Consider the following 7,633-nt stretch of genomic DNA (forward strand, 5'->3'; position numbering starts at 1 on the left):
AATCACATTTGACTATTTCATTAAACAATTATCTATCCAAGACTGTCAAACGTTTGTCTAGTACTAGCAAAATCAAATATTGCTAGTTTTGCTTGTTTTGGATTGTATGAAATCACAACTCTGTAGTCAAAGCATGCTAAATAAATGCAACAATAATTATCTAGAAAGAAAAGTCAATAATGCCAAACTCATATATGTATTATTGTAGAACCACAATCATAATAAAGAACAGTTATCCAAAAGTAAGTGGTAACAAACTCAAACCCACAGTAAGTCACAGCGTATCTCAAAAGCAGCAGGCTTCCTTCATAAATAGAACAAGCGCACAATGAAATTTTTTTATATATAAATATCACATGTCCTTGAACTGAAGTCCAAACATCTATATATTGTGGCTTGTAGTAAATGAGATTTGTTTCAAGTGGAAACTATCCTGTTCCAGATAATATAATCAGCGTTTCAGACCTATTCCTTCATCAGGTAAATCTTCATTAACATACAATGAATATACATGTATAAGCGAGGTCCCGATCAAAATATTCCAGTTGGGCACAGCTCCATATCTCTTGCAAGTCAGAATTACCTCTCCTAGTACTAGCAAAATCAAATATTGCTTGTTTTGCCTGTTTTGGATTTTAGTCAGACTGCCATCTTTTCTGAATATTCTGGTCAGCAAGTCAGAACATGCCAAATATAAATGCAATTATATAAATATAAATGCAATTCTATTCATGTAATTAAAAGATGTGTACCAGTTTAATGTGCTATTGGGGTTGGTGCTGTTCAGTTGTATTATGAACTGAGATTGAGGCAGCTCTTAAACAAGTGATTCACGTTTATTCAGCTCATAACAACACAAGACAAAAATGCATAGAACCAGTCTGACTTATATATGTTTTGAACAGGGGTAACCACACCCAACAAACAGATAACACCCAATAGAAATACAGGGCTTGGAACCTATGAGAGTGGTTCCCGCCGAAAACATAGGCTTCTTTGATTGGTTAGTTCTTCAATCCAAACACTACTTTGTTTTAATAGAATTTATGCTTAAGTTAAACATTGCTTTATTAATTTAAGACATAAATTGGTTCACAAATAATCTGGAATCTGGGGATTGGTAGTAAAGTGGCCAAGTTTGGAGATGACACCTATTTATTCAGGATGATGAAAACCTAAGCTGATCGTGCAGAATTCCAAGAAGATCCCTCCAACATTACTGAGCAGGCAGCAACATGGCAAATGATGCAAGTAAGTTTAAAGTGATACACATGGCAGGGGGAACCCTACCTTCATACTTATACTGGTGGGGTTTTAACTGATGGTGACTAACCAGAAAACAGACCTTGGGATTATATCAATGAAACTGTTGACTCAATGGTCAGCAGTGGGGGGAAATTCAAATTATATGCTAGGGATTATTAGGAAAGGGACTGAAAACAAAATAGCTCATTGTAATGGCCTTGAGTAGCTCTTTGGTGTAGCCAAATTTCAAATAATGTATATTGTGTTAGCATGATTTTTCTGCTTCCATTATGCTGAAATTAGTCTCTGCCCCTTCTGCCAGTGACTAGCCCACCTGTTCTACTAAACTCCAAAAGGTCTCACAAGTCCTTCTCTATAAGTTGTTCTGAAGAATATGTGCAGGAGAAAGGAAGCAAGTAAGACAGAACAGGCAAGAGGAAGCCATTTTACATGTCTGAATTTGACCCAAGAAATACAATAGCCAACTAGCCCAGCTGTGAAATGGTGCCTAAAAGAAAGACTTGATCAAACACAGCCAGTACCGCAACTATTATTCTAAGAGTTTTGCCTTAGTCTTTTCAAAGAAAACTGGGCCTAAGAGATACTTAATGCTTCCTTAAGAGAAGGGGCAGTCGCGCCAGCCTTGAAACAGGCTGTGGTGCATCCACTTCTGGACCCAGGAGATCTCAATAATTATCAACCTGTCTCAAATATTCCGTTCTTGAGCAAGGTGATTGAACAGGTGGTGGCTGAACAAGCTTTCCTGGATTAGGTAAATTGTTTTGATCCCTTCCAATATGGGTTTAATCCTGGTTATGGGACTGAAACAGCCTTTGTCACCCTGGTGGATGACCTGTGGTGGGAGATGGAGTGTAACTCTGCTAATTCTCTTGGAACTCTCAATGGCTTTCAGTACCATCAATCATTGTATCCTTCTGGACCACCTATCAAAGCTAAGATTTGGAGGTACCATTCTGTGGTGGTTCTGGTCCTTCCTTGAGGGTTAGGTTTCAGAAGGTGGTATTGGGAGATTGCTGCTCAGCCCCTTCACCTTTGTTTTAAGGCTGTGGGCAAATAAACTGAAGCTTAATCCTGATGAGACGGAAGTGATACTGGTAGGTGGAATGTCTGATCCAGGACTTAAAGTGCCATCTGTTTCAGATGGGGCTGCAATTCCCTTGAATGAACAGGTCTGTAGTCTTGGGGGGGGTGCTCTTGGACCCAGTTTGATCAGTTATCCTGATTCATCCTTTCTTGGGCAGAAAAGATCTGGCCACTATGGTGCATGCCCTGGTTACATCTAGAATAGATGACTGCAATGCACTCTACATGAGGCAACCCTTGAAACGTGTTCGAAAACTTCAATTGGTAAAGAATGCCACAGCCAGAATGTTTACTGGAGTAGGTTGTAGGGATCATGTCACTCCCATCTTGGGTCCCAATTTGTTTCAGGGCACATTTCAAGGTGCCAGTGTTGATCTTCAAATCCCTATATAGTTCAAGACCAGACCAACATACTTGAAGGACTGCCTACTCCCTTATGAACCGACCTGATAACTACAGTCATCTTCTAAGTGCCTGCTTTGTGTGCCCCCACCAGCTTAGATTAGACAGGTGGCAAGACAACCAGGAGAGGGCCTTCTTGGTCATGGCACTAAAACTGTGGAGCTCTCTCCCTAGAGAGATCTGTATGCCCCCTTCTGTTTTTTGTTTTGTTTGGCATTTCCTCAGCAATCCCTTCTTCCTGAACAATTTTTAACTCTTATTTTTATGTCTTTGTATGTATTTTAGCTCTGTTTCTAATGATTTTGATGATGTGTGTTTTTTGTGGGGGTGTTGGTTTTAAATGGTTTAAAATATGAATTGTTTGTTTTTATTTGTTAGCCAACCTGGTGGTCCTTGTGAGGACAGAAAGCCAGGCTATCTATAAATGATTAAATAAATAAAAATTAAAATAAAAGAACTCCCTGTGACCTTAGCCTATTTTCCACACAGTGACAGGTTTCTTTAGTTTCCCTTTTTCTGCTGCATCTGCTAATACAATGCAGCAGCAACACAGATTCCACAAAGCGGGTTTCTCCAGTAGGGTTTTTTTATAATTGCTGATTAAATGTATTTCTTTATTTTACAAAATTTATATCCCACATTTCTGCTCTCACACAAAAACTGTCTCAGCTCATCTTAAGAACAAGTAAAGGTTTTTTCCTATTCTGTGTAGCACTTAATAACCAAGGAACTTTTCTCAAGTTCAGTAGTTTTGGCTTAGTATAGTGTTACTGTTCCTTGTAATGGTTTCACTCATTAGCAGCTATTAGCTTGTCATGCACTTTTTGGGGGGAGGGATCTCTGTTCTGTGCTTATATTAATCTATGGGACGTGTCTGGTAGGTGGATTGTACTCCGTGACGGCAACAGATTGGCCTTTCATTCCACTTGGATGATCCTATACAAATAATAACCCACAACCAACAAATTATGTATTCCTGTCAAAATATATAAAACACAGGAGAAGGAACAAAATCATATTAAATATCTTCATGAAGAGTTTTTATACCAAATCACTGGTTAATAAGGTACAGCAGACAGTGTGTTGCAGTTGATGAAAATTTCAAAAGTAAGTAGCAATGCAAAAAAGAAATGGACATATTAATATAAATTACAATACTCTGCAAATGTGCTCCTTTATTTTTTCTAGAAATGTGAGGTAATGTAATTTTTTTTGTCTTTCCATTACTATGCAAAGCACAATATAACACAGGGCTGATGCATAATCTTTCCATATTTATTTAATATAATTTCACTTCACAGCTTGATCGAAGGCCAGAAAAGCTAAAGTGATGGTTATATAAAATCTGTTCAAGGCATGAAATAACTCTTTCATGAAACTGATTTGATAGGGTAATTTTTTAAAAATGACTCTTCTTGCCTAACAGAAAAATTTATTTAACAAATCTCTGGGAGGTTAACTGATAGAAAGCAATATGACTGCAATGGAGTGTGTTTCCATCAAAGCCAATGGCTAGCCAGAGTATAATTGCATGCTCAGTCATATGATATTTGGAGCAACGAGAATGTTTAATTATACAGAATTCAAAGAACTCTGCACTGATGAATTTAATGTGTTTAGAATGACTACCAACTTAATCCTTGGGTTTGATAGCTCAAACAGTGTTTCTGCTTTGACTACTCCAAAAGGTTTTGCTGGGGGTTGTGGGACCTAAAGCCATATGGGATGAGACCTGTAGTAAAAAGGAGAATTGTACACGACTGAGTGCAAAAACTAGTTGGATCTAACAACTTGTTTCTTTTTAGGCATCCATGAGATAAAAGATAACTGCCATTTGATCACTTGTTACTAGTAAATAATAAACTATAGACCAGATACTGACTGTGTACAGCAAGGTAGGAATGTCCTTCATGCCTTGATTTAGATGCATTTAGCTGGCTAATGTTGGAAACTGATGCCAGACTAGATGAATGTCTGAACTACCCTGGCCTTTATTTTCTTATGAACCCTTATTCCCATGGCTTCTGTTTTTGGCCACTACAGCCAGGATATGGGTTCATAATGTGGGACAGTTTTTTTAACACAACTTTGCAGGCATAGTGATGTACCGTAATTGATTAAGGCTCGTGGGCAGAGTCAGGGTTGTTATTATTATAATGCATCACATTTATAGCCTGCTCTTTTGCCAAATGACTTGGAATGGCTCTGCAGCATTATAGTAACCAGTAAAATGTATTAGATTGAGTGCCATACAATTGAGTAAGGATCTGAAGTCGAGTTTTCCTGTGTATGCTTAATATTAAAACTACTGCAGCACACTGGTTCTCAAGTTGAAGCTAGAGGAGATGCACAGTTACAGGGATCGTTCCCCAAACTTCTGTTTAAAAATAAATGTTGGCGGTATTTTGAATGGAGGAACCATTTTCCCTCCAGCCATTTATTTATTTATGAGCTACCCTCCCCTATGCCTAGGGCTCAGGGCAGTGAACAACAGTTCAGCAAAACATTACAATCAAACTGAAACAATTTAAAACAGTAAACAATTCTGAACTATTACAGATGGCATCTAAATAATCAATTTACGTCCTAAACCCATGGAGGGGGAGAGAGAAAAGAAGGAGCCAGGCTCAGTGGAAACCGTTGCTGTCTGTTGCTGCAATTCAGAGAAATATGGCCTGGTGGAACACTGCTCGGCGGAACTGTACTAGGTCCCGCAGCACATGGATGTCATTTGGCCAACAGTTTCACCAGGCTTTGGTTGAGGACAGCCAGATGTCTTTCAGGCCAGGGATCACCAGAAAGTTTTTCTCTCCATAGCATAGTTTTCTTCTGGGGGTATAGTAGGAGAGGCGGTCCTGTAGATACACCAGTCCCAGACCATTTAGGGCCCTAAAGATTAAGACCAAAACCTTGAATCTGATCCAGTATTTAGCCTGGATCCAGTGCAGCTGGTGAAGCACGAATTGGATATGTGCTGTCGATAGGGTTTCAGTAAGAACCTGATCCAAAGCATTCTGGACCAGTCGTAATTTCTGGGTCAGTCTCAAGGGTAGCTCTGTGTAGAACAGGTTACAGTAGTCTAGCCTGAAGGTGACCGTTGCATGGATTACTGTGGCAAGGTCATGGCAAGACAGGAAGGGGGCCAGTTGCCTGACCTGGTGTACCTGAAGAAACACCAGTTTGGCAACGTTTGTGATCTGGGCCTCCATCAATAAGGAGGCATCCAAAAACACAACAAGGCTCTTGGCAGTTGGCACCGGTGTTAGGGGAGCACCATCAAGAGCCAGGAGTTGGCACCCCAACCCAGAGTATCCCCTGCCCAGCTACAGAACCTCTGACTTTGATGGATTCAGTCTCAGCTGACCCAAACCCCCCCCCCATACACATTCTGACTTTCTTCCCCAAAAGACAGCATATGGGGGGCTCATAGCTTTTACCAATTGGGTGGAAAAATATCAAGGGGTGGAGAAAGCAGCTCCCCTACTTTTTTCTCTGCTTAAACTTATAGCTTTTAAGCTGCTTTCAGCTACAACAAATCTTAGGAAAGATAATGCCAAGTTGGCATGTATAGTGTGGACATCAGTGCACCTGAATTGTGGAAGCATTCCCCTGATGAACCTCAGTATGTGGCAGACATTTTATTTTTTAATCGCTGTCAGCTTCCAGCTGATGGCAACAAATTCTTATGATGGGGCCATCATTTACAAAAAATGGGCTATCTGCTGCCACAACCCAAATTAAACGTGGAATTTTAGGATAAGGTTGCAACATTCCATAAAGCAGTCATGTTCCTAGCTAGTAGTCAAGATTGCACTGGACAACAGCTGCTGTAGCATAGTCTATTCCATAGTTTTGTACTGACTAAGCTAAGCAGGCAGGCACCCTGAGATAGGAACCAGGGATTGGTTTCATGTGTATTTGCATTATTAGAGAGCTAGTGCAAATTTGACTGAAGCCCAAGCATATAGTATAGGGAGGAATGGACTGACGAAATGCCATGACTCCTTCCATATGATCTTTCTGCTGTTTTTCTAATGGTCGAGGAAGAACCATGATTTTCCATGAGCCCCCTTCTCCAGTGTTATAGTGCTTGCGTTGCCAGTTTGGTGTAGTGGTTAAGTGCGGGGACTCTAATCTGGGAGAACCGGGTTTGATTCCCCACTCCTGCACTTGCACCTGGCTGGATGACCTTGGGCAAGCCACAGCTGTTCTTGAAAAATAGCAGTTTCTGTCAAGAGTTCTCTCAGCCCCACAGGGTGTCTGTTGTGGGGAGGGGAAGGGAAAGGAGTTTGTAAGCCACTCTGAGACACCTTTGGGTAGTGAAGGGCGGGGTATAAATCCAATCTCTTCTTCTTCTTCTTCTTCTTGGACAGATGTGTGCATAAATAACTTGGTTACTAACTGCACTAGCTTTGAGATGCCTTTTCATTTGAGTCACATATTCAGATGCCCTGTGGAGGTAGGATAAGCACACTACAATCCTTACCTCGTGTATAAAACCTGGACAAAGTGATGTAGGTGTTCTAGCCCTTCTGTGTACAGGCCACATTCATGCAATCCTTTCCTTTTTAAAAAAGGTGAAAATATAATGCATAGTTTATATGGTCTATAAGGAACTAGGCATACAGCTCATAGTCTCATATTAATTTATAATGGCTTCACTTACTTTTCCACCATGAGATATGATCCTCAGGAAGCAAGTGTGTGAGGTAGCTCTTAATGCCCTATATTTCCAAGGTATACACAAATACAATAAAAAACATTTGAGGTGATCAAATGTCACCCATAAATTTCAGCAATAGACCCTTTCTATTTGTAAATGTGGTCCATGGGGTCATGAAGAGTCACTCGACTATGCGATTGAACAACAACAAATTTGTAA

Source organism: Gekko japonicus, unplaced genomic scaffold, assembly GCF_001447785.1.
Source record: "Gekko japonicus isolate JY-2015 unplaced genomic scaffold, Gekko_japonicus_V1.1 scaffold802, whole genome shotgun sequence".
Lineage (NCBI taxonomy): Eukaryota > Metazoa > Chordata > Lepidosauria > Squamata > Gekkonidae > Gekko > Gekko japonicus.